General features: G+C 48.4%; 1 protein-coding gene across 2 annotated transcripts in view; it reads left to right on the top strand.

Annotated features, from left to right (window-relative positions):
* TRIO (trio Rho guanine nucleotide exchange factor) overlaps positions 1-26,637 on the top strand; it is a 356,120-nt gene that overhangs the window by 269,772 nt on the left and 59,711 nt on the right. The gene's annotated exons all lie outside the window — the stretch shown is intronic.

Raw genomic sequence — 26,637 nt, 5'->3', positions numbered from 1 at the left:
GAGTTGGGCAGGCCTCAGTGTCAGGGGTCTGAAGCTCTGACAAGAGAGATGGCTTTTGAAAGAAGTGTTTTTCCACTGAAATAGCAGGGTATTTGAACAAAACAGCATTTGACATTGCTTGCAGACTTTGTTTAGACACAGGCAGCTGTCACAAGGCCGCTTTTCCACATGTGTCAGGACAGGTTAGTAATGGCCTCCTAGCAAGTCTGATTATCTAAACATCCAGTGTGGCCACTGCTGGACTGATGTGACCTGCAATGAGGCCTGAGTGAATTGAGCTGGTTTTCAGGTGCAGGATACACACTGGACTACGAGACTTACAATGAAAACAGAATGTACGATTATTTTATAGTCGTTGCTTGCTGATATGGCACTATATTTTATAGGATGAATTAAAGAAAATATACTATTGAAATCAATTCCACCTGTTTCTTTTTGCTACTAAATGATGACTGCTAGAGAATCATAACTTTATATGCAGTGTGCAGGGTGTCTGCTCAGTAGTGTTGCTTACCCTCTCATCTTAGTGAGGAGCTGATAGGAGATTTTTAAGAGCTTTTCAGAAACACTGGTCTTTAGTTTCTAGAAAAATTCAGCATGGGTAGTTTCTGTGCTGTGAACCACTTTATATCAGTCTTCATTTTCTGCAGTACAGATTTGGGGTTCTGCAGTTTGTTCACCCTTCTTGAGAGAGCATCACATACTCTGCATGTTCCAGTTCTTTCCTGTTAGCATGGGGATGTCCCAGCTGCTCCCTCCACTTGTCAGCTGTGCCCACTCTACCCTCACCCCGACACATCCTGGAGACAGTCCTCCGGCTCCTGAGCTTTAGTCACGGCGGTGACTCAGTGGAGCTGTACAGGAAACAGCTCCTGACCAGCTCACCTCGGGAACGAGCCCCAACCGTGCTCGGAGCCCTCGGGGCCCAAATGTGACTTTATCGTCACCTCAGTACCCAGCTGGAAGAATCTGGCTGTGATGTCTCCAGGGATCTGAAGGGAAAGGCAGAGAATTCTCAGATTTGGCCCAAAGCTGAGGCGGCTGCTTTCATTTCTGGCCAAGCTGCCTATGAGGCAGTGTTGGGCCCACCCTGCTGCAGTTCCGGGTTCGGGCGGTGTTGGACCCACCCTGCAGTGATACCAGGTTCAGGCGGCACTGGGCCTGCCCTGCTGTTTTAATGGGTTCGGGCTGCATTGGGCCTGCCCCGCTGTGTTAGCGGGTTCGGGCGGCATTGGGCCCGCCCCGCTGTGTTACCGGGTTTGGGCTGCAATGGACCTGCCCCTCTGTGTTAGCGGGTTCGGGCGGCATTGGGCCCGCCCCGCTGTGTTGCCAGGTTCAGGCGGCATTGGGCCTGCCCTGTTGTGGTCCCTGAGCTCCAAGTTCAGGTAGTGGCCTGTTCTGGGCCCATTAGTGTTTCTGGGGTTGCATGATGTATTTAAAGTCCTCGAGTCTGAATTGAAAACAAAGTCCAATTCTTTTTTCCAAGTGTGTCTATTGTGTGCACAGGAACCCTGGTGAAATGAAGCTACAAATAACATTGGCTCTGAAAGACTTTATTTTCTCATGTACCTTTCCCGTGGCGTGTTCTTTACTTCTCAGTGTTCGCAATTGCAGGCTAGCTGGGCAAAAAGAACCGTGTGTTTATCACACTTCACTTTGTCCTGAAAACCTCCTGTGGAGGTTGGGTTTGTGCTGGTTTTCTGGTTTAACTCCATTCTGTCCCCTGAGCCCTTTCTCTGGTACTCTGTCTTCCCATCCCCTGAGACGTGACTCCTGCTTTTCACAAACCCTCTGCTTTACTAAGAATGTGTTTCTTTGTTGAATAAAATCGGTTGTAAACTAACGGTCATTTAGCAGATCAGAGCTCAGAACCTGATCCATTTCTTCCTTATGTCTGGATTTTTTATTTTTCCTGCCGTTTAGGGGAAACTTGAGGTTGTCTGTTCCCTTACAGTGTTAGGACTTGGGTGGCTGATGGGGAGGGAAGAACCTGCCTTAGGCTCTTTGACAGACCTCTGCCAGAGCCTCCTGTCCACATTTAGGTCCAAGAAATCAGGCAATGACCAGGGTCTCCATCTAGAAGAGTCTTCAGCAAGTAGTCGGGGCAACAAGGGCCAAGGATTCAAAAGAGCCACAGGGACTGTGGGGCAAGAGGCCGCTGCCCCCTTGGGAGGCCCCACAGCCACCCTCCTCACGCTGTGTGTGCTGGGCTGGTGGCACTTGTTACTGGGAGGTGTCAGCATCTCTTTCTGAGCCCTTCTCATTCTGAGAGCCGGCTGGGCTTGAGGGACCCCCATCCCCACCCCACCCCACCCCTCCTCCCACACAGCTGGACATCCAGCACTCTCCGGGTCTCCTCCCGGCGAGATCACACAGACGGGCTGTGGTCTTTCCTGTAGTCATGTACAGATGTGAGAGTTGGACCATAGAAAAGGCTGAGCACCAAAAAATTGATGCTTTCTAATTGTGGTGCTGGAGAAGACTCTTGAGAGTCTCTTGGACAGCAAGGAGATCGAACTAGTCAATCCTAAAGGAAATCAACCCTGAATACTCATTGGAAGGACTGACGCTGAAGCTCTAATATTTTGGCCACCTGATGTGAAAAGCCGACTCATTGGAAAAGACCCTGATGCTGGGAAAGATGGAGGGCAGGAAGAAGTGGAGTGACAGGAAGGTGAGATGGTTGGATGGCATCACTGACTTGATGGACATGAGTTTGAGCAAGCTCCGAGAGATAATGAAGGACAGGGAAACCTGGCGTGCTGCAGTCGTGAAGTTGCAGAGTAGGACATGACTGAGAACAGCTTGTCTCTAGTCACTCACTGTTGATCTTTAAGGATAGTTTCTTCAATGTCTGTGATTCTTGCTGCTCTGACCTTCCAGGTGGAAGGAACAAGCGCATTTGCTAATCTCTAGTTCCAAAATTTCACAGCCTTTGTGCCTCAGTTTTTTTCACAAGTCCCCAGTCCAGACACCTTAAATTTCCAGTGTGAAAGACATGCCTATGGAGATTAAATGTCTCTGTATTTGGTTGTGTATGATTTGTAAGGACTGCAGTGTGGCTGTGAGTATCAATACTCAGGTCAGCCCAAAAGGCCCAGCACTCCCTGAGCACTGCCGGGGCCATGATGCTTTTCAGCAGGGCTGGAGTTGGAATGTGCTGGACGATGAGAATCCCTGGTAGCTAAGGGCTTCCCTGGTGGCTCAGCTGGTAAAGAATCTGCCTGCAGTGTGGGAGACCTGGGTTTGATCCCCGGGTTGAGAAGATTCCCCTGGAGAAGGGAACAGCTACCCACTCCAGTATTCTGGACTGTGTGGTCCATGGGGTCACAAAGAGTCAACAGCTGAGCAACTTGCAGTTGACTCACAGGCCCCTTGTACCATGCTGTGTGTCCCCTGGGTGATGTGGGGGAGGATAGAATTAACTGACCTAAATGAACAATAGGAATAATTGTACAATTTTTTCTTCAAGGAGATACTTTTGTGTGTCTGCAGCTAGACTCCAGTGTGCACATTATTCATGGGAAAGGCCTGTACGGGCGAACTGCCGTGGAGTAGTGTTTGCCGACGGGCGGTCCTGGATTCTCGTTCTCGTCTTGCCTGGCCACCACCCCCCGTCATAGCCTTTCAGGCACGGGTGGCGCCCCGACAGCAGCCACTCTGAGCAGAGCGAGGCCTCAGCGAGTCCCCGTGCTCATCCAGGCCCCGGGTCTGTGGTTCACACCACCTCCCACCCCGTCAGCATCGCTGCGGGCTGGGCTTCCAGCAAGTCCACTGAGCCAGCCGCGTTGAGACGCACTGGCCACCACCTCCCACCCTGTTTGTGATCATTGATTAGCTGCTGATACAGGGTCCAGGCATTATCTTAGAAACTTAGAAAATCAGAGGGTTTTTTTTCCTGTCCCACTGTCTCAACGAGGAGAGCTGTCACTGTTCTCTGCTTATTTACTTACTCTTGGACCAGAAAGTAAACAGGAATCTCAGAAATCTGTTTATATTCCCAACAAGGCAAGCCTGAGTGGGTCAGCTGTGCTCTGCCTTCATGACCAAGTGCTGAGGATGTGTGAGAGCTTGGCTCTGGGCTTCGGGTGAGAACTCAGCAGGCATCCCTGTGGCAGGGCAGGGCCCCAGGCTGGCGGCAGTGCCCAGGAGCGGTAACGACAGGATGGACAAGGCTCAGGAGGATTGTCTCAGTCAGTAACCTGGCAGAGTCCTGTCCCGAGCTCCCTGCAGGACACATGTGCCTGAAGCGCATCGTGGCAGCAATTTTGACTGTATTCACTTTTTTTTCAGTGTAAAACCAGAGCCCCTTATGAGTCTTAAGGGGACCCTTCCATTGTGCTCACACTCAATCATTGCATCGGAAAGACTGCCCACGTGACTGTTGTGGGCCTGTCAGCTGAGGTCTTCCCTGCCTGGCCTGGCCCAGTTCGGGTTGAATTTGGAAAATCACTGTCAGCCACCACTCAGTTACCTTTTGCTAATGCTTGACTTTAAGACGGGAGCTTCCGAGGTGAGAGTAATGTTTATGGTTGGCTAAGTGAAGACCTTCTGGGGCAAGAGTGACATTCATGGTTGGCGTCTTTGGAAGAGGCAATGTGTTGGACTTGCAGGGTGTCTTCTTTGTGCCAGGACCTGAACTCTGGTTCCATCTCTGTCTTTGGAGATATTGCATCCCTGCACCTGAGGTGGGTGCAAACAAGTGGTCTCTGAGGTCCTCCCCGCCTCTCACGTTCTCAGGTGATGTGTATTTTGAGGCCTTTCTGAATGAAGGCCAATTCACTCCCGCTTCTCCTTATTCTAACCCCTAATGAGGTGGCAGGTGGTCTTTTTGCTAGTCCAGTGATGAATTTAGGAGAGAAGATCCACTTAGGAACTTTAGCCTTATTTAACCTCTCTGAAAATTATTTATCAAGTTTTTTCTCTCTGGGATAGTTGTAGGTCAGTACTTGCATTTCATTTTGAAGAAGTTAAAAGCATGGTCTTTTCCCTCCAAATTCTTCATTAAAAAATAAGGAAACAAAAGCATGAGAAACCAGATTCCTTGCCCGCCGACCACTTGGGCCTCTACACCCAGGGCTTTGGCTCACACCCCACACTCACTGAAGCAGCCCTCCGTGGTTTCCGGCTTACCCATCAGCTGCAGATGAGTGGCTGCCATCAAAACCTGCTAAAAGAGAAAACCCAGGAATTGTCTCCTATAAATGCAGTGATAAATGATTGTTATCGGTGAAATGGGGCATTTTCTATAATCCAAGTGAAAATTAGGAAAGTGAGAGATGTTCATGAGAAACTGCCTGAAACGTAGGTTTTCCTCTGAGTTCCACCAGGGGCTATCTCCTTGCCCCTCTCCCAGGGTTTTCCTGCCCATCCTTCTCCCAAAGTATTTGACTCTTCACTGGACTGTCCTCCCAACTTCTCAAAGCCTCTAGTATTCAGATTCCCTTTCCTGTCACCTCCCAGAAGTAAGTGGACACGGCCCCACTTACCGCCCCTCAAATGGCCAGCACACCTGAAGCTCTCTTCACTGCCCCCCGCGATTTCTCCCCGTGATAATACACATAGAATGTGAGATTTCCCGTCGGAATGACTGAGAGGTGCACGTCAGCGGCATTAGGCACCTCCACTTCACGATGCCCCGTCCCCGCCGTCCACCCTCAGCTCTCACCATCCTCCCCTCTGGACACTAACTCCCCCCACCCCAGCCCTGGGGCCCACCACTGCACTCTGTGTGTGGGAGCTCAACCACTCTGAGGGCCATGAGTAGAAGTGTACAGTGTTTGGTGACTGGCTTGACCACTGAACATAATGTCTTCAGGGTTCATCCTTGTTGTAGCCCGTGTCAGAGTGTCCTTCCATGTTAAGGCTGACTCACACTCCACCGTCTGGATAGGTGACGGCTTGTCCATTCATCGCTGATGGACACGGGGTTGCTTCCACCGTTGGGCCTTTGTGAATAACGCTGCTCTGTCTTTGGATGCTGTGGGAAGTACACCCAGATGTGGAATTGCTGGGTCATATGATGCTGCTGTTTGTGATTTTTGAGCATGCTCACCACGTTTTGTTGTTGTTTAGTCTCTAAATCATGTCTGACTCTTTGCAACCGCATGGACTGTAGCCCACCAGGCTCTTCTGTCCTTGGAATTTCCCAGGCAAGAATACTGGACTGGATTGCCATTTCCTTCTCCAGGGGATCTTCCCAACCCAGGGATCAAACTTACATCTCCTGCATCAGCAGACAGATTCTCTACCACTGAGCCACTAGGGAAGCCTCCACATTTTGTTACTTTTATCTGAATAGCACCTGTGGTGCTGGAGAAGACTCTCGAGAGTCCCTTGGACTGCAAGGAGATCAAACAGTCAATCCTAAAGGAAATCAACCCTAAATATTCATTGGAAGGACTGATGCTGAAGCTGAAACTCCAATACTTTGGCCACCTGATGCAAAGTGCCGACTCATTGGAAAAGACCCTGATGGGTCTCCTCCTGAAGGCAGGAGGAGAAGGGGATAACAGCAGATGAGATGGTTGGATGCCATCACCCACTCGATGGACATGAGTTTGAGCAAACTCCAGGAGTTGGCGATGAACAGGGAAGCCTGGCGTGCTGCAGTCGGCGGGGTCACGAAGAGTCAGACATAACTGAGTGGCTGAACAGCAACAGCAGATAGTAGTGCCTTTCAGGCCTGTTCTCTTTCACCTGTCACCACCTTGTCTCCTCCCCGTTAGGTCTCCCAGCCTCCCTTCTCACCCTCTCATTGCAGCTGAAACACAAACCTGGTTATACTGGGCTCCTGCTTAAATTTCTTCAGTGACTTGCTGTTGATCACAGAATAAAATGGCAGTTTCCTAACGCGTCCCACAGAGCCTTGCCCCTCACACTCGTGTGCGTGTGTGCACACATGCTGAGTGCACACACGCCCTCTTTCTCCCCTGGTGTGGTCCTCAAGTAACAGGAAGCAGGATTTGGTTCTCAGTCCCTCACCCCTACCTGACATTCCTGTCCCTTCTCACCAAATGTAAAACCCTTCAGGAAAAAAAAAATGAATGTATCCAGTGAGTCTGTGGAGGTGAGGGTGCTGTTAACAAGTATTTCAACATAAAGGCTAAGGTTAGGGTAACCTGAGAAGGTCTGCGTGATGAACTCCAGGGGCCACTGAGGACACACGAGGAGCCGTGTGGGAACTCGCCAAAAGAACCTGAGAAGGTGCCAACAGGAGCGGCGGGCTTAGCACCAGGGCTGAACTTGCAGATGTGACGGGGCGAGTACAGGGGGCACGGGCTGTGCACAGCGGGCTTGGCGAGGCAGGAGCAGGGGCCCTGAATGCAGGTCACAGGGCCTCTACACGGAGGCCTGTAACCTGTGGCAGTGTGGTCTCGCAGGGGTGCTCCCTGGCAAGTGAGACCCATTCATCCTGATCCACTTGGTCCAGCTCTGTCCTGTGTTTTTTCACTTTCAAGACACACAACCCTCCTTAGATAAACCCACAGGGCCACTACTCAGAGCTGTGAGGAAGGGACGTACCATTGAGATCAGGGGTTACACTCAGACTCACATGCAGTTTCTTAGAACAAATGAAGCAGTGACGGATGGATGAATGGATGAAGTCCTAGATCCCAGGTCTGGAGGTCGTAAGTTCCACCTCCAATTCTCAGGGTGACCGCTGACACAGCCACTATGCGAGGATGAAATTGGGACACATTTGCCTTAAAGCCCAAGTTGCAGAGTGTCTGAGGCCCCACCACCCTCTGTCCAGGGCATTTCTCCTGACCTGGCCCCTTCCTTCAGCTCCCTGTCCACATCCGGGCCCTGGGAGGTTGTGGCTCTGCCCACTTGCTGGTGGCGCCCACCAGTTCCCGTGCCCCTCAGCCCTGTGCCATACAGGTGAGACCAGGTGACAGAACTCAGCACAGGTTTGCAGGTGGTGGAAGGGGAGGACTCAGAGGCCACCAGTGTGTGCTCTCTCAGGAACCCCAGGCCTCACCTGGTGCCCATCATCTGAGTTTGGCAGGCCCCAGCTCAGAGGGTAGATATATTAAAGTGGTTCCCCTGCTCAGAATATAAGCAGTTGCTAAGGTTCAGTCCTGAATACTCATTGGAAGGACTGATGCTGAAGCTGAAACTCCAATACTTTGTCCACCTGATGTGATGAACGGACTCATTGGAAAAAACCCTGATGCTAGGAAAGATTGAAGGTGGAAAGGATAAGGGGACGACAGAGGGTGAGATGGTTGGATGGCATCACCGACTCTATGGACATGAGTTTGAGTAAGCTCCGGGTGTTGGTGATGGACAGGGAGGCCTGGCGTGCTGCAGTCCATGTAGTCGCAGAGTCAGACACGACTGAGCAACTGAACTGAAAGTTGCTCACCCCGATCCAGACCACCTTCCCAGTTCCCAGGGCAGCCCACCTGGCCGAGAGACACCCCCTGCTGAGGGGAAGCCTGAACTCTGCTCACAGGGCCAAGGCCTCGTCCGTTACTTCTCTGCCTTCACCAGAAATACACGCAAGGAAAGATGGAGCTCTGGGACCCAGGCCTCTTACATTTCCCCAAGGATTCTGAGACAGCTGGGCTTACGTTTGTTCAACCCAAATATCCTCTTCCCTACATCGTGAAACCTGCCGCCTCAAGGATGAATCTAGTCCACCACATATGACTGCTTATGCCTTTTAGATGACCTACGCCTTTTAGGAAAGTGTAAGATAAGACATTAAGAAGGCTGTCCCGGTAAGCTACATCAGTCCTGTCTGACTCTCTGAGATGCTATGTATAGCCCGCGAGGCTCCTCAGTCCATGGGATTCTCCAGGCAGGAATGCTAGAGTGGGTGGCCATTCCCTCCTCCAGGGGATCTTCCTGACTCAGGGACTGAACCCTTATCTCATTTTGTTTCCTGCATTAGCAGGTGGGTTCTTTACCCCTAGTGCCACCTGGGAAGCCCGGAAAAAGCTTTAGTGATTTTAAAATTTTTAGTTGAGTCTATTGTGGTTCTGCTGTATTTAGGCATTTGCTTAGTGCCAGATTGTCCCTGTCAATCAGAAAACAGCCACTTCAGGCACACTGATGCATAGACGTTCAAACCTGTATCTGCCCACACATCCTTTAAATATATATGTATATATAATGGAGGATCTATATAATTTTTTTTTGTAATTAGCTTGGAAAAGAACACTTTTTGGTCTGTTTGAACAGCTGCTAATATAAATCCCTGTGGGAAGAAAGCTGAGGAACAGAGAGTTCCCCCAAGAACAAAGACTTAGTCCCTCCTCTGAGCCCCAGGGTGGATCCAGGGCGAGGGGATCGGCCCAAGACCTGTGATTAAGGCGCGTTTTCCGTGCAGCATGTAATTACGGAGCCACACAAGTGGCCATGACTGTGTTGAATGCTTCATGCTGGAAGTATTTTCATACTCCATCTTCACATTAAGGTGTTCATTAAAACAGGAAAAAGACCTAAGAAGGTATTGACACCATCTATGTTAGATGATCACAAAATTATATATATAGCGAAGCCATAAACAATGAATCAGCAAGCTGTCTTCCCACAGACGACTGTGACACGGGGTTTAGTGCAGGAGACGCAGTCCGGGAGAAGAGATCACCAGGGAAAATTGTGTGTCTTGCTCAGGATGACCCAGGGCCAGGCAGGGTGGCTGCTTCCTGCCTCCCTGTGGACTCTTTTAACTGCCTCCCCTATGACATACGCCCGTGTCAGACTTTGCTGTTCATTAGACAGGCTGGGGTTTCTCTTTTAAATGTGTTCACTCTAATTTGCATCTCCTGAAGCTGTGAAAGGTTACAGGGAGATGATGTGTTTGGTGCACTGGTTTTCATTAAATATTTTGAAGATGAATAAACACTGTCCATGGAGGGGGATGTACATGTACGTATCAGCCAGAGTCAGTTAGCACTTGTTTCCTGATAGTATCAACTAGGTCGCGGCTCTGAGGACACCTGATAAAATAGCGCGTGCGCACCAGTGGAGAAGCGTGTGCTGGGAAAACCGAAGTCCGTTTGGCTTTGACCCCTGTGTTTCTTTCTCTATTCTGAGAAGCATGAGATGGTTTTGTGGTTATTTTGTGTGCCTAAAGCTGAAACGTTAACAGAATTTTGAAAGATTTGACGGTAGATCCTGATAGATGGGATAGAGCTAAAATCTATGACCATAAAAAGCTGTGACTGAAATGCAGAGACGTCACTTTGCCAACAGAGGTTCTGTCTAGTCAAAGTTATGGTCCTTCCAGTAGTTACGTATGGACATGAGAGCTGGACCATGAGACTAAGCACCAAAGAATTGATGCTTTTGAATTATGGCGCTGGAGAAGACTCTTGAGAGTCTCTTAGCCAGCAAGGAGATCAAATCAGTCAGTCGAAAGGAAGTCATCCTTAAATATCCATTGGAAGCTGAAGACGATGAAGCTGAAGCTCCAATACTTTGGCCAGCTGATGCAAAGAGCTGGCTCATTGGAAAAGACTCTGATGCTGGGAGAGATTGAGGGCAGGAGGAGAAGGGGACAACAGAGGATGAGATGATTGGATGGCATCACTAACTCAGTGGGCATGAGTTTGAGCACCCTCCGGGAGATGGTAAAGGACAGGGAAGCCTGGTGTGCTACAATCCGTGGGGTCACAAAGAGACACAACAACTGAACGAGAGCAACAGCAACCTGATAGTTGGGCTGCAAGTGGCATGGAGAGCGGAATATCTGCAAAGCCCCAGGCTGTGTCTGTTGCAGCAGGTCGTGATCTAATCTGATAGAAGCAGCGGTACCTGTGTCTGGAAAATTGTACGTTGGTACAAAACTTTTACATACCATTTCAGCGACCCCCACATTCAGAACTTCGTTTCTAAATAAGGGAAGAAATATCAAATATTAAAACTTATTTTTAGATGTTTCACATGGTTCAAAAATAAAACTGAGAAAGTGTAAGCTGAGAAGTCTGGTTCCCACAGCCCATCAGCTGCACTTGGATCACCCTTTGTGTTTGTTACTCATTTCTGCGTCCGGTGCTGTGTGAGGTGCATGCAAGCCTGTGTCCGCTGTTCACTCCCCTTTCCATTTTCCCGCCTAAAAGGGAGCGGATTTTGCCCCACCTTTGTCACTCACTCATATCTTTTGGGAGTGATTTTCGTACCTAAAGAGGCGTCTGCCTCATCCTTTTCCATGGATGGGAGAACTTCCTGTGTGTACATGCCTTAGCTTAGTAACTCGTGCAAGGCTGAGCACCCTGGGCTGCTGCTGATAAACAGGGTCACAGAGGGTCGCTGTGTGTAGATGTCTTCTCATCCATAAGCAGGCCTGTCTGTGACGAACTTCTACAAGTGGGATTGTTGAGTTCATTGGTAAATGCATTCATGGAAAACAAACTTCTGAGGCAGAATCACCTGAATCGTAAATTAATCAGATCAGGGGCTTCCCTGGTGGCCTAGGGGCTCAGACTCTGTGTTCCCAGTGCAGTGGGCTTGGGTTTGATCCCTTGACAGAGGAGGCTGGTGGGCTGCAGTCCATGGGGTCGCTAAAAGTCGGACACAACTGAGCGACTTCATTTGCACTTTTCACTTTCATGCATTGGAGAAGGAAATGGCAACCCACTCCAGTGTTCTTGCCTGCAGAATCCCAGGGACAGAGGAGCCTGGAGGGCTTCTGTCTATGGGGTTGCGCAGAGTCGGACACGACTGACGTGACTTAGCAGCAGCAGTGGACCCCACGTAGTGTGGCAACAACTATTTATAAGACCCAACACAGCCAAATGAATAAATAATATTTTAAAAAATTATTAAAAATAATCAGATCAGAAAAATATCACAGTAAACAGGCTATTTAATGACATTTCTTTTATGTGTTTTTTAAATTTTGGTCAGAGTCATGACATTTGCACTGTCTCGAACACACTGAATTCTAGTTCTGTCTTGCTGTTCTGCCCCTAAGTCGTGTCCAGCTCTTTCCAACTCCATGGACTGCAGCATGCCAGGCTTCCCTGTCCTTCCCTGTCTCCCAGAATTTGCTCAAACTCATGTCTGTTGAGTCGGTGATGCCCTCCAACCATCTCATCCTCTGTCATCCCCTTCTCCTGCCTTCAGTCTTTCCCAGCATCAGGGTCTTTCCCAATGAGTTGGTTCTTCACATTAGGTGGCCAAAGTATTGGAGCTTCAGCTTCAGCATCAGTCCTTCCAGTGAATATTCAGGACTGATTTCCTTTAGGATGCACTGGTTGGATCTCCTTGCAGTCCAAGGGACTCTCAAGAGTCTTCTCCAACACTACAATTTTATCTCGCCCAGTTAGAAACAAAAGGGCCCTCCTGAAAGTCATAAATGACTTGAAAGTCGTAAATGACGTGGCACGTTTCTGTGTGACTCCTGTGAGGTGAGACTTCAGTGGAGGTTTTCTTTCCCACAGGGCTTTGCACAGAAGTGTGCAGTGAAATGTTAACATAAATACTGCCTCACCAGGGTCTGCCTTTTGTGCAGATTCTGTCAGAGGGGTGCAAATGAGTTCAACGCTAATGGCAGAACAGTGATAGTTTCCAAAGAGTGAGTGACCTCCCGTAGCGTGTGTCTAAAAGTAGCTGTTTGTGACTGTTGTGCTGTGTGTGCGTCTGAAAGTAGCCATTTATGACTCTCGTGCCGTCCGTCCACGCCAGACCACACCGCACCATCACCAGTGAGGAACACGTCGAGGAGACAGTGTTCTCTGTGGTTCCCCTAAGGGGCTTGGGAGTCTCCATACAATCTCTGTACTTCCTGAAGGATTCAGTTTCTAATCACAAGCATTTGATAATGAGATTTGAAAAATACTACTTTTAAAAATACGTGTTCACTGATGGGTTTATTTATTTGGCTGCAGTGGGTGTTACTGTGGTTTGTGGGTTCTAGTTCCCCAACCAGGGATTGAACCCAGGCCCCCTGCATTAGGAGCATACAATCTTATCTATTGGACTGCCAGGGAAGTCCCTGAAAAATACTGTTTTTTAAACCCTGCACAATGTAACTTTTTCCTTCTTTACTGACACGCTGAAAGGATTTTGGAGGAGTGAGAGGAGTGTGGGAGGCCAGAGGTCAGTCAGAGAGCTCAAGAAGCTGACCTTTGAACTCCGCCCCTCACAGTCAACTGCATTGTAGGGTGGTCTGACCAGCAATGGCTGGGGTGTTTGGACAACTTGACCATTCCACAAGGTTGACCATTCAAAGTGTTAGTCACCCAGTCATGTCTGACTCTTTGTGACCCCAGGGACTATAGCCCGCCAGACTCCTCTGTCCCTGGGATTCTCCAGGCAAAAATACTGGAGTGGGTTGCCATTCTCTTCTCCAAGGGACCTTCCTGACCCAGGGATCGAACCTGGGTCTCCCGCACTGCAGGCAGGTTCTTTACCATCAGAGCCGCCAAAGAAGCCGATGTTTCAAGGGCGGCGTCATTTTCCAAAAACTCTTCTGACCAGGCTCAGGAACAGCGGACCCAGCGTCTTTGTGTCTGAAAGGCCCTTTCAGATGTGTGAGATGCAATAAACAGGGTCGTTTGCCTTCCAGCTCTGGAATTCCATGCTGGTCCCCGTTGTCTTGAAGCGTTGAGTTCAGGTGGATCCTTTCCCTCCCCTACCCCTTCTCCTGAGTCTGTAGAACTTTGAATTTACTAGCAGGAAAGAATATTCACGTTCTGTTTTTTGAGATAGATTAGCTTCCTTCGGTCTCAAAAGTAATGAATCCCAGATGATTATCAGATGGGGCAGAGGCTGCCTCAGTCATCTCAGGCCGCCCTCACACAAACCACAGACAGCATGGCTTAGACAGCAGATGCTGATTTCCTCATAGTCCTGGAAGCTCTAGGTCCAAATGAAGGTGTGGGCAGGCTCACTTTCCTCTGAGGGCCTCTCTCCTTGGCAAGCCGACGGCCACCTGCTTGCTTGTCCCCACACGCTCCTCTGAGTGTCTAGATTTCCTGTTCTAATAAGGACCTCAGTCATCCTAGATTTAGACCCACCCTTACAACTTTGTTTTAACCTGGTCACTTTTGTAAAGACCCTGTCTCCAAATCTGGTTACATTCTGAGGTTCTGGGAGTTAGGACTTGAACTCACGAGTTTGAGGGGGCCACAGTCAGTCTCACTGTGGAAAAGACCCTGATGCTGGGAGGGATTGAGGGCAGGAGGAGAAGGGGACCACAGAGGATGAGATGATTGGATGGCATCACCGACTCAATGGACATGAGTTTGAACAAACTCCAGGAGGTGGTGTAGAACAGGGAAGTCTGTTGTGCTACAGTCCATGGGAAAGCAGAGTCGGGCACGACTGAGCAACTGAACAACAGTCAGCCTCTAGCAGAGGGGCAGGTGGAGCCTCAGAAGGTAACGGTAGTGACAGGATGTGTGAGTGCGTGCCCTGTGCCAGGCTCTGTGCTGTTCTTCTCTGCATTTCATCCTCAGGGTACTCTGATGGCAGTGTATGCTGCTATCATCCCGGTGTGATGCCCGGAAGTTGGACACAGAGAGAGAGTAACTTGACCCAGCTTAGTAGACGGTAGAAAATGGGATTCGAAAACCAGTGGTCAGCTTTCAAGGCTCAAGTTCCTAACCACTGTGCACCTTGCTCTCCATACAAGCTGGAAGGAGCCCGTGGTCCAATGGGGAAGCTGTAGCCTCTGTAAGCAAACTCGGCTGCCCCGGGCCAGCCATCATTTGTGGAGGAGCCGATTCTAGAAGCCAGTCTCCCTTGCCCACCACACGCAAGACCTTTTGCCTCCCTGGGGCTGCACACATTCCTAAGCCACGCCCCACACACAAGCACACCACCAGCAGCAGCAGCGGTCAGTTTCTCTGAGAAGGACCCATTTCCAACTTTTCTGATTTCAGTCATCAGACAATAATTCCAATTGCTTTCCCACTGCCCGGAGAAGCCACCCTGATGGAAATCTGTCCTTCTTTCTTCTCTTGATGCCGCTTCGCTCCTCTCCCACCTCCCTGCGTCTAGCACAGAACCTCACCCTCAGTGGGGGATGTCAGCCAGTGAAAAGAAGAACCAGTCACAAGAGGAAAAATAATTTTTTTTTACAAAAATCAATCTGCATCCAGAAGTAAGAGTTTACTGCTCTCTCCCCACCTAAAAGAAAAAATCAAAATCTGCCCCTTTGCCTTCATTGGAAGAGCTTCCTGTCAGGGCTTCTGTACTCCACGACCTTCCCAGGGAGTTTTTCTGCAGAATTGGGACGAGAAAGGTGCGTTCTGGCCGCCAGGAGCTGGCGATGTTGCTCTCATTTTTTCAAACACTGTTGTTTCTGTTAGTGTTTTCGGGAACACTCTTGTGGGGTTACCATCTCATATGGCCCTTCTGCACTTAATCCACACACTGGTGCAAACAGAGAAGGTCACGTTGTGAGTTAAAGTGGGAAAAAGCAGTCCTTGAATGTTGGTTTTGTTGGAGTAAAAGAGAAAAACTCACATCGTCTATGAAAAGATAGTAAGTGAAACCATGAAAAGGAGCCTATCGAATTTTTGGCACCCAGATGAAGGGCCCCAATGCCTCCAATAAAGGTGCTTTTGTGGGTGGGCGACTGCGCTAGAAAGGGCAGGAAATGCAGTGCTGAATGGAGCCCACAGAGGCAGGGTCCGTCCTCCCATCCGCTCCCTCCAGAGTGGGAGGTGTTATCTGTGGGGTAGGAAACTGGACAAAACGTCCTCTGAACAGGAGCATCTTTGTGTGAGGAACCTGAGAACTGGACCACAGCGGTGCAGCTGTGCAGGGGGAGGACCAGCGCCGCGGACTCCCTGCGCAGAAAGGAAACCCCGGGGAGCCCAGGGCCGGAGGCAGGGCGGGAAGCAGCCTGGAGTCCCTGGCTCCCAGGAAGCGGTGGGGTGCGCAGAGGCGCTGCCTGCTTCTGGTGGGTGAGGTTTCAGGACTGGATGGAACATAGGCTACTGGAAACCTGTAAAGGGGCATTGATGGTGTTTTACGTCTCAAGAAAACACTATTGATTTTGAGAATTTTTCAATAATATCCCTCACAGTTGTGTCATTTGTGTTTCCATCTCAAAAGCATTAGCTGCTGCTGTTTTATGAACTGTCTTTGGCTTGTACGATTACGAGGAGCTCTTTTTCATCCTATGTTAACTGCCCAGTTACTGATGCTTGTTTCTTCAGAAAGTGCTGTAGTCTTAATAGAAAGACTTTAGGTCCTTTGACTCATCTGAGTTTGATGTCCATTTAAGTCCGTTTTTAGTTCTGATTTAATGAAGCACCCTTTGTATATGGATCTTTTTTTTTTTTTTACTGGTGTAGGGTCTTTGGGTAACTTTTTTCTTTTTCGAGACCTCCTTTGGCAAAAATGACCTTGTCTTATTTTTTCTGGACAGATTAATAACAGGCACTTGAACACTGAATTTCTCATTTTAAATATTCGAGGAATAATTAATCACGAGAAGCTTACATGAAAAGTGGTTGAGGTGGGGTGGGTCATTGATTTTTGACAAAAAGAATTTCTTGTCAACCAATTTAAATAAAGTTATTTTTATTTTTGTGAGAATGAGATTGGCTTATTTAATTTTGCCCATAATCATGCAAAAGATGATTTCATATTTCTTCTGATCTTTTTCAATAAATCAAGATTTCTTTATTCACCAGTCATTAATGTGCCTTATATTTTTTCCCCACAAAATTCTATGATTTTAACCTATTTGTCCAGCAACTTTTTCACACTCTCAACTTCTTTAGCTATTGACATTTATTTAGTGTAGCATTCGATTTTTTACTTTTAAAATCTTTTAATTTTGCGATTATTTTAGACTTGGAGGAGAGTTGCAGAAATAGTACTGAGAAGTCCTGTATCCTACTACCCAGCTCCCCGGTGTGACATGTCGCCTGACCCTGGTCCAGTGACCAAAACCAAGAAACCAGCCCAAGGCAGCACTGTTAACCAGCCACAGGCCTGACTTAGGGTTTTGCCTTCATGTCCTTGTTTGGCTCAGGATCCAATCCAGAACACATGCCGTATTTTTAGTTTTCTCCAATCTGTGGTAGTTCCTCCACCTGCTTTAGTTTTTCAGGAACTGGACACTTTTGAGGTATCATTGTTATTCAGTCACTAAGCCATGTCTTACTCTTTGCAACCTCATGGACTACAGCACGCCAGGCCCCCCGTCCTTCACCAATTCACGGAGCTTGCTCAAACTCATGTCCATCGAGTCGGTGATGCCCTCCAACCATGTCATCCTCTGTCATCCCCTGTCATCCCCTTCTCCTCCCGCCTTCAATCTTTCTCAGCTTCAGGGTCTTTTCCAGTGAATCGACTCTTCACATGAGGTAGCCGAAGTATTGGAGCTTCAGCATCAGTACTTATTAGTCGTCTTTTATTTTGTAAGATGTCCCCCAGTGAGAGTTCACCTGATGCTTTCTCATGATTAGATGGAGTTTACGGGGTTTTGCCCAGCACACCACAGAAATGATGCCGCGCCCCACTGGGTGTCATTTGGGGCTGCAGGAGGACCCCAGCATCTCGTGGCCAGTGGTGGTGACCTGGATCACCTGGTTACAACAGCATCTGCAGGTTTCCCTCCACTATGAGATTATAGTTTCCCTCATTGAAATTAATAAGTACCTTGTGGGAGAAGCTTTGAAACTATGAAAATATTCTGTTTCTCCTCTTGCCTTTACCCACTCATTTCAGCGTCCATCAGTGGGTCTCGCCTGCAACAATAATGAGCACTGTGGAGTTTGCTTCCTGGCGATTTTGTTTTCCTCGTTCCTGTAAAATTTGTTCATTAGCATCTTGTCAAGAGGAGTGGCCCCTCTGTCTCATTTATTTATTCAACTGTTTGTATCATACGGAGTCATGGGTATTTGTTGTATTCTGTGAGTCATTATCCAGCACTGCCCTAATTTTGTTGCTCAGATTGCTCCAGCTTTGGCCATTAGGAGCGCCTTTGGGTTGGCCTCTGTGTACTCAGGACACACCCACCTCGTTTTTGGAGGGCTTGCTTGCTTTCTGACAATGCAGGATGCTCCCAGCTCATCTGGTGTTAGCTTTGCCACAGTCCTGGACCAGCTCTTTCTGTTAGGTCTTCTGCAGACACGTATGTGCACCCTGTGTGCACACATATCTATATTCATGTTATCTCTCTCTCTCCGCATGTGTGTGTTCATGTAGACATAACAAACATCTGTTCATATCACGCTGAAACCTCTGACCCCTGTCCAGCAACACAGCGTTCACTCTGCCAGTCCTTCCCCTTTCCTTACTTGGAACCTGTTTCCCTGACAGTAAGACGCCTGCATCTCATTATCCAACCTATATTTACTTACTTCTTCAGTCCTGTTCCAGGAGCCTTTTTTTTTTTTTTCCTTCCCTCTCTTTGGAAATTAAGTATTTTCTTTACCTAAAATGACTTGGCTTTGCAGGACTCAACTCACCTTTTTTCATTTGCCAACCCGTGACACAAACTTAAGATTCTTTTTGTCTTTGGTTTTACAGTATATAATCAAAATACTGTTTTTCAGAGTCACCTAGTGAGCTCTTTCCCTCCCCTCCCTCTTCAGCGCGGTTCTGAAGCGCAGCTAGTTCACTTGCTACAGTGTTTACCTTGCATTTAGAGGACACACCTGATCCTCCCTGATCGTAATTACTTACTTGGGGGCGGGTGTGAGACAACCGCGGTTCCAAGCATCAGCACTCAATTTCCTACATACAGATAAAGGCTCGATTTTTTTTCTTCCCAGCACCCCTTGCTGTTGGTCCTCACAGAGAAGCGTTGGGTAATACGTTTAAAAGCACCATCTTCGCCAGCTCACCTTCTGTTTCTTTGGTGACACGTTTAATTATATGTCCAGCCAGCAAATGAAAATATCAGAAAGATCCCCAGAATTTCTTGGTTTCCTTCATGAAGCCCACTCTTTAACTTCTACATTGTGTATCTCCTGTTTTGCCAAATGCCTAAAATGTTCTTTAACCCACTGCATTGAGGTAGTTTTCCTGTCTGTCTGCCTTCTCTTGCAAAGCTCACCTCCATCCGTCCTGCCCTGAGCTTAGCTGTTTCCTTTCTCTCCCGGCTCTCACACTGTGGTCAAGGTTTCCTGACCTTCCCTCCTACCTGATGCAGATCTCACTCTGCAGACAGACTCTTTCTGTGCCGGGAGCATTAGCCTCACTCCGTCCATTCTGGAGCGCCCCAGCCTCTTCCTTTCTGGTCCCGGCAGGCTGCCTGCCGCCTTTTCTCACAGCCTCTCCAGTTCCCTGAAGTCACCAGCGTCTGTCCCCACCACCTGTTCCCTCCCACCTTCAGGGACACGGCTCCTACAGGCTTTGCCTCCCAGGTCAGCCAGGGTCACATGTGGGTCTTTCTCACCTTGACGTATTTCAGGCTATTCAAGCAGAGTCCCCAGCACACCTCCAAGGCAGAAACAAGCCTTAGAGGCAGAACTTACTCCAGGAAGCGTTTGCTGTTGTTTGGACTTTTCTTCCTTTTTTTTTTTTTTTTAGCTCCTCTCCCATCCCTTCCACTTACTCACAGCAGCACTTCTGTTGGTTCCATGTTTGTCCATTCAGGGCTTACCAGGTGGCACTAGAGGTAAAGAACCCACCTGCGAATGTAGGAGACAGAGGCGTGGCTTCGATCCCTGAGTCAGGAAGATCCCCTGGAGGAGGGCATGGCAGCCACTCCAGTATTCTTGCCTGGAGAATCCCACGGACAGAGGAGACTGGCGGGCTCTATAAGTTCATAGGGTCGCAAAGAGTCAAACACAACTTTGCACGCACGCAGGGGTTAAATGATCGCCCTTCCACATGAAGACCATGTGTTAGGTGCCTTTAGTTCATATAATGTGTCTTTGCCACTTTTTAAATTTTTTTTTACAAACTGCCATATTACGTAGTAAACACTGTGAGTTCACACTTCCGCGACTAGGAAAAGAAGGGCATGGGAAAAGCTTCCTTCTTTCCCTCCTTCCTGCTGGGCTACACTCCTCTGACAGATGTGAACTTGAAATTTGAAGAGGGCAACCACTGAGGAAATGTCTCATATATCTTAGCCAAAATTATTTGATTCATTTTTAAACATCACCCCCTTCCTCTCAAGTGGGGAACGTATATTACACACAAAGTAATTAATTTCCCTGACAGTTCTATTTTTTTTTTGTTCTAATTAATGGCCCTTGCTTGGCAGTCTTGTGTTTTTGGAAAGGGACAAAGTACAATATTTAATAAGGGCCATAGTAAATGAAACCCTAGAATGTCAATTAGCTTGATTTCCTCTAGGACATAATTTGTACTGCTTTTTTTTGCCAACAAGAGAGAAGGTTATTTATTCGGTAATAAAGTTTTCTTTCCTCACATAGAAAGTTCTCTGTGCAGAATTCCTCCTCTTGCTTGGTGCTGGCATAAGCACGCCATCTGGGTCTATCATGGGACCATTTGTAAGGAAAAACAGCCTTATGCTTTGTTTTTGGTCTTCTAAGAATATGAGACCTAATGTGGCTCTATAAATGCCAAATCCCACTTTGTAACAGTTTGTTTTTGGAGATATTACAGAGATGGCTGTCTTTGGGTGCCCTGGATTTATTCTTTTATTAAAAACAATAATTCTCAATTGTCTTACACTGAGAAAGAAACTATTCAATAATCTCCCCTCAGAAAATCTGTAGGTAACAGACGACCACGTTGCAGTTTTAGACGTGTGTGTGTGTTAGTCGCTCATTTGTGTCCAGCTCTTTGGCAACCCCACGGATTGTAGCCCACCAGGCTCCTCTGTCCATGGGGATTCTCCAGGCAAGAATACTGGAGTGGGTTACCATGCCCTCCTCCAGGGGATTTTCCCAGCCCAGGGATCGAACCCAGATCTCCTGCACTGCAGGCAGAATCTCTACCGCCTGAGCTACCATATTCCAAATGATTGCCCCAGTGCAAGAGCTGGGCCATGAGGGTGGATTTCAGAGAGCTCAGTGTGTGCCTCTCAAGCTAATGAGAAACAGGAGAGGGAGTGTATCCACTCAGCATGGAAGTTGAGAGTCAGACTTTGTGCCCGTTAAACAGTGGATGTTCTAAGCAACCACCATGCTGTATGAGACAGGGCAGGAAACACACGGAAACTTGGCCGAGAAAGAGTGAGGATTTCTTAGGCTAAAGAAGATACCCAGTTTCTGAAAAGGACGAAAATCAGCCTTTAAGATGCTTTCCTAAGAACGCCTTTTACAGATCTCAAGTCAGGCTATTTCTTTTCACTAGTGTGGCTGCTTTCTGGTGAGGAAGAATGAAGAGATGTTTCTAATAAGCAAGGAGCGCGTTGCAGCCCAGTGATGTAACCAGTTGGCTGCAGACCGAATTACGTTTCTTTCTGTTATCAAGTCACATCAGAAGGCCCTGTTTGCTGTGCGTCTCAGCACGGCCCTCCATCTAGAGGCACACAAAGCCCAAGTCGGGGCCCAGGGAGGGGCGGGCGGCCGTCACTTGCCATCTATCTCCCCGAGTCAGGAAATCGCAGCTCTGGCTCGCGTAGGAGAGCACAAACATCTGGCTCCCAGCGCACGCTCAGAATTTTCCTTGAGCTCCAATTAGGGTGACTGTGGTAGAAAGTAATCCAGGCGTCTGGCTCTTCCCACACGTGAAGCCCACGACAGGCGAGGCAGTGCGGGGCAGCCAGGCAGAGGGAGCGGTCCCTCCCGTATTGCATCTGAGCGCCCAGGCACCCGCTCCCGGTCCCGCTGCCCACGGCATCGGGAGGCATAGCTGGGGGGCAGGGGTCCCGAGCCTGTAGCCTCAAGTCAGCATCGGCCGCACCATGCCGAACGGAATTAAGCCAGTGGATCCGCTGGACTCACTTTCAGCCGTCAGCACAGCCTACCGCGGCAGTGGGCAGCCTGGCACCTGCAAGTACTGGATCCTGGACCTAGGTACATACCTCCCTGCAGCCCGGCCGCTGGCTTCCCAGACTGTGTTCTCTCAGGCGGCGGCAGTGGGCTTGAAAACAGAAAGGGTCTGCGCTTTACCGCTGAGATGGGTTGTGTGCCTTGTATGAGGGGCTGCATGGGGGAGCTTTGCAGGAGACCTCTAGGAAAGGGAAGAGAAATGGGGCACTGGGTTCTGGGCAGTGCTGTGGTGATTGATTGCTTGGGTCGTCAGTTATTCTTCATATCTAAGGATTGCTTTTGATAGTCTTCTTGTAAATGGCATAAAACAGTCTAAAGTAATCTGTGCCACTAATTGCCTCCTTCTTACAGTCGTGTGTCTGTTTCAGGTTTCACTTTGTTTAGGGTTTTTCAGACTACTCTGGTGTCCTGCATGTGTATTTAGAGTCTCTGTTTGCTTCCTTTAGGATCTGCAGCCAAATGATAATATAAAGTTATATGTGGGGATGGACGGGTCTGCCAGTAACCACCAGTTTATTTCAGGGGAGTGTGTGTGCCTGGCTCCGGTTTATACACAGAGCTGGAGCCCAGACAACAAAGCATGATTCCTGCAAAGGTCGTTTGAGAAGTAGAAAAGTGCCACTTGGAGGAAAAGGCAATAGGCTACAAAAGAATAAAGCTAGGGAAGGAATTAGGTCTGTGGGTCTCCCTCCTGCCCTGCCAAGCGCTGGAGGAGGCCAGCTTTCCAGACATAACCTTTGACATCTGTCCAGACTGTACAGCTATGGAAAGAGATTTCTCACAGGCTGCACCCCAGCCAGGATGGCTTCTTCCAGAATGTTGGCCCTGACCCAGGGCGCTTTTAATGTTTGCCTGCCCTGTTTCACCCACTGTTACCATGTGTGCTCTTAGAGGGTGGGCAGCAGGCAGGAGAGAGCCAGGGGCACCTGGCCAGACTTCGGGGCACTTCAGTGTATAATGGACAAGGGCAGAGGTGGAGGGACACCCCCCACCAAGGAAGGGGCACCCGACCCGGGGAAGGAGGAGGTGCAGAACTGTGCTTTGAGTATCTGAAGGGGACGTGGCACTGTTTACATGTTTGTCCATGAAATGCCAGAGGAAAACGGCCAAATTATTTTTACCAGGCCCCAAAGGAGGTGTTTGGCTGTGTGAATGTTGAATTTGTTGGTGTGGAACGTGGAGTTTGGTCCACAAAGCTATCGAAGCATTTTTGAAGTCACTGACCATAGCTTTGGTCATATTTATGTTTGTTAAACTGTTCAAGAATGGCCTCCCTTTCTGGATGGCTCCAAACTGGGCAGGTCCATTAATGAGGCTGTGCCCTGGGCATCTGCACAGGCGTAGGGGTAGGTGGTTTGTGAGATCTCTTTATTGAAAATAATCACATCTGTGCAGTGAAAAGAACAACTGATGCTGTCAGAAGTCGGATTTAAAGTCTCCCACCCTAAGTAGTTCTAGGACTCTAGTAAATTACCTTCTGTCTCTGAACTTCGTTTCTTTGTGTGCAAAATGGGGATGGATAACAATAGAGCACCCCTCCCAGCTATCATAAACATCCCCAGAGAGCAGACCAAAGTATTTTAATGAGCAATTTTGCTGAGATTTTAAGAAGATAGGGCATTCTTCTTATAGAAGGAATTTGGACTCTAGCTGGACCTAAAGGTCCTTAGGATTTCTTCTCCAGAGACCTTCTTAAACTAACTTTGTGAATACAGAAGGATCTTACGCAATTGCAGTTTGGGTTTCCCCGAGATATACTTTTGTCTGGTGATTCTCAGACTATAATGGAAACTCTAGGTGATGTTATCCAAGCTGTCACAAAAAATTTTTAAGCTGACAAATTTGGAAAGAAATAGATGTCCTCTAGAATTTTCCTTTGGGGGCGGGGGGAGGCTAATCTCTTCACAGTAAAGGACAGAAGAGGGAAAGCAAAACTCTACTTTGTGGTTTGTTTGTTTGTTTTCCTGAGGAAATGTGACTGTCCATCTCTTTCCCAGCCTTCATAGTAATTCCCAGATAACTTCCTGGATGCCATGTTACATCAGAGTGATATTTTAATACATTTTGATTCCACTCATTCAGTTGATAGAGGGGGACATCTATAGGTATCAGATTGGGAAGGGGAAAATGATTCTGAGAAATACCCAAGAAATGAATCCCAGAGTAACTTTAAAATAGCTCATAAATCAGGGAGTGATTGCAAAGCTTCCTTTATACCCACAAGCAGTCTTGCAGTTCATTTGTTGGAGCGCGTTGGGAAAGGCCGTTTGTCTGCTTTCTGACATCTTCAGTGGGGCATTCTCCTCCTTGTCCACCTGGGAATTAGTCTTGCTTGGAATTTTATTTGCAGATGTTGCTTTTTCCAATCACTCACACAGCCATAAGCCCTGAGAATTTTCCTGCTAAGCTAATGTTAGGGAAAAAACTCAAGAAAAGATGAGGTCAAGAAGAACTATAAATTATCTTTTAAGAGGGTGCCAGCAGGAGAGCCCAGTTGTACTGATAAGATAGTGGGACTATTGAGCTGGCTCTCATTCTGAAATGTGCCCTTTCATAGGACACGGGGACTCTATTCCAGTGCTGGAGAAACATGAAGCAGTGATCTTCCTTAACAGTAAACTGACCCCTGTACGCAGGGAGGCATGTGCCTCAGCATCCTTCTAGAACTCTCTTTCAAGTCGTTCTTTGTTCTTTTTTGATGCGGAGTGTGGATTCTCACCAGTGCAGTTTTTGTTGTTATAAAGTAAAAGGACAGACCTTGCAAAGACTACATACAGGGATATGAAACCTGTTCTGAAGGGACGCAGGGGGTTAGCCAGCAGCGCCCACTCTCCTCTCCCGTGAGTGAACGAAACCACAGAAGCACCAGCACAAGGCTATCTTGTTCCAACGACGAAGACTGACCATTTCATACAAGTTACTGGGCATGCTAAGTTCTGTCCTAAATCTTTTTTGGTCTTTAAATATTTCTAAAGGAATCCAAGTTTAAGACATGGTCTGTATGGTGATACAATGGGGGTAGTGTGTGACTGTGCATAGCAGACCACCGGTGTTCCTGTCTGGGCTACCCGCACCCCCCCCCAACCCCCCAGGCCACAGCAAGCTAAATCCTTGCTAATCTTGCTCAACTGCAGCCTCCTCACCTGCCCACCCAAAAAATAATAATACCACTTGCTGCTGCTATGAGTATTATGCTCTCCAAAAATTATTAATACATTAAAGGTTTTTGTTTTTTCTCTTTAAGTAAATTGCAATTATAAAATAATTTGTTTTCTCACTTTTCACTAATCAAAGATGTTATTTGTCCCTCCGAGCTCACGATGGGCAATTTTAGGGAGAAAGAAAGAAGTGTTGGTGTTACATGCCCAATTCACATACTTGTGTGTTTCCAGCGAAAAGGCAAAGAAACTTTTAAGTTTTGGGGCCATCTTTAAAGTGAATATAAAAGTTTTGAAATGTTAAAGCTTTTTGAAGTTTATGTGAAAAAGAGGCTGAGGAGCGCCCCGAAGGTCCCAGGTCAGGAGCCCGCAGACCAAACAGCCCCGCCTGGTTCTGGACGGCTTTCCTCTCGATGGACGAGGACCAGGCCCCCTCCTTCTCCTCCACTGTAACACTCGCCCCCTTGTCATGTGCTCTAAGTATATCCCTACAGCTCGGCTTCATGGGGAACACGGATTTATGACTTTTGATCCGGAAGGATCTCTTCCAGGTGCTGGAGGCAGCGTGGTGAGTAAGGCTGGGAACCCCGCGCAGCCCACCAGGGAATTGGTTGGAGACTCGGAATTCGTCCTCCAAGGCTCCCCCTTCCCCCTCCCGCCCTGAGAATCCACAGTCCAGATGCCGCTCATCAGATTTTACAGCTCTCACATAAAAACCACACAAACGTGAACAGAGTGTACCAGCCCGAAGTATAGTTGGTGTCCCTCTGAAGCTGTGTGTACCGTGTTTACAAAGGAAAATTCAGACACATGGAGCGCAGAGCAGGGAAAAGGGGGGCTAGCAGCCAGAGGCAACCAGCGATAGTGCTTAGACACATTTTTTAGGCTTTTTACATGAGGGGAGGGGGAAAGGATGACTCTTTTGTTTATGCTTTTAAAATTCGACTAGAAGACGTCCTCTCAGCCCTTGCCACTGTCCCTCTTCAGATGCGCAGTTGAAGTGCCTGTTGCCTCATCATGGTAACAGCGATAACAACTGTCGTGAAAATGGATCTATTGCAAAAAGACCAGAGTGGGGTCCAAGAATAGAGCCCCTGCGAAACGTCTGAGACAGAGTGCCTCTCCCCACACCCAGCCGCAGGGCCCACCCACCTTCCTCTTTCATCTCTGAAAGCTGGTGGGTTATTTTAAGAAGTGGCCAAGTGGCCAGCAGCACCTGTGAAGCTGAATAAGTCTTGAATAGCAAGAGGGGAGCACACTCATTGTGACGCAGGAGAAATTGAAGGTTTGTCCCTTTGTCTCTCTCGGGCACAGCTCCACCCCCGCCCCGAGGAGGCTGTTTGCTTGTTTCCCACCATGGCTTCTTCCCTCCTGGTCGGGGCTCTGCCTCCTATCGCAGGGGGCACTAATTAAAGCCAAGGACGGGATCTGTGCCGTTAATTGGCGCTCAGAGCAGAGGCGTCCTTTTCATTCCTTTTGTCTCCGAGGCAGCTTTGTTCCTTCCTGGAATCGCTCCAGGCCTCCCTTCCTCCCTTCCTTCCTTCTCATTGCAGTTACTCAGCTGCTTGAATAACGCAGGACACGTGGGCAAGATGCTAACAGGACAGCCCGCAGACTAGGCGGGCGGGGGATTCTTAATC

Source organism: Ovis canadensis, chromosome 16 (assembly GCF_042477335.2).
Source record: "Ovis canadensis isolate MfBH-ARS-UI-01 breed Bighorn chromosome 16, ARS-UI_OviCan_v2, whole genome shotgun sequence".
Classification (NCBI taxonomy): domain Eukaryota; kingdom Metazoa; phylum Chordata; class Mammalia; order Artiodactyla; family Bovidae; genus Ovis; species Ovis canadensis.
Note: the sequence above shows the minus strand (reverse complement) of the source record. Positions and strands in the feature narration are given on the sequence as shown.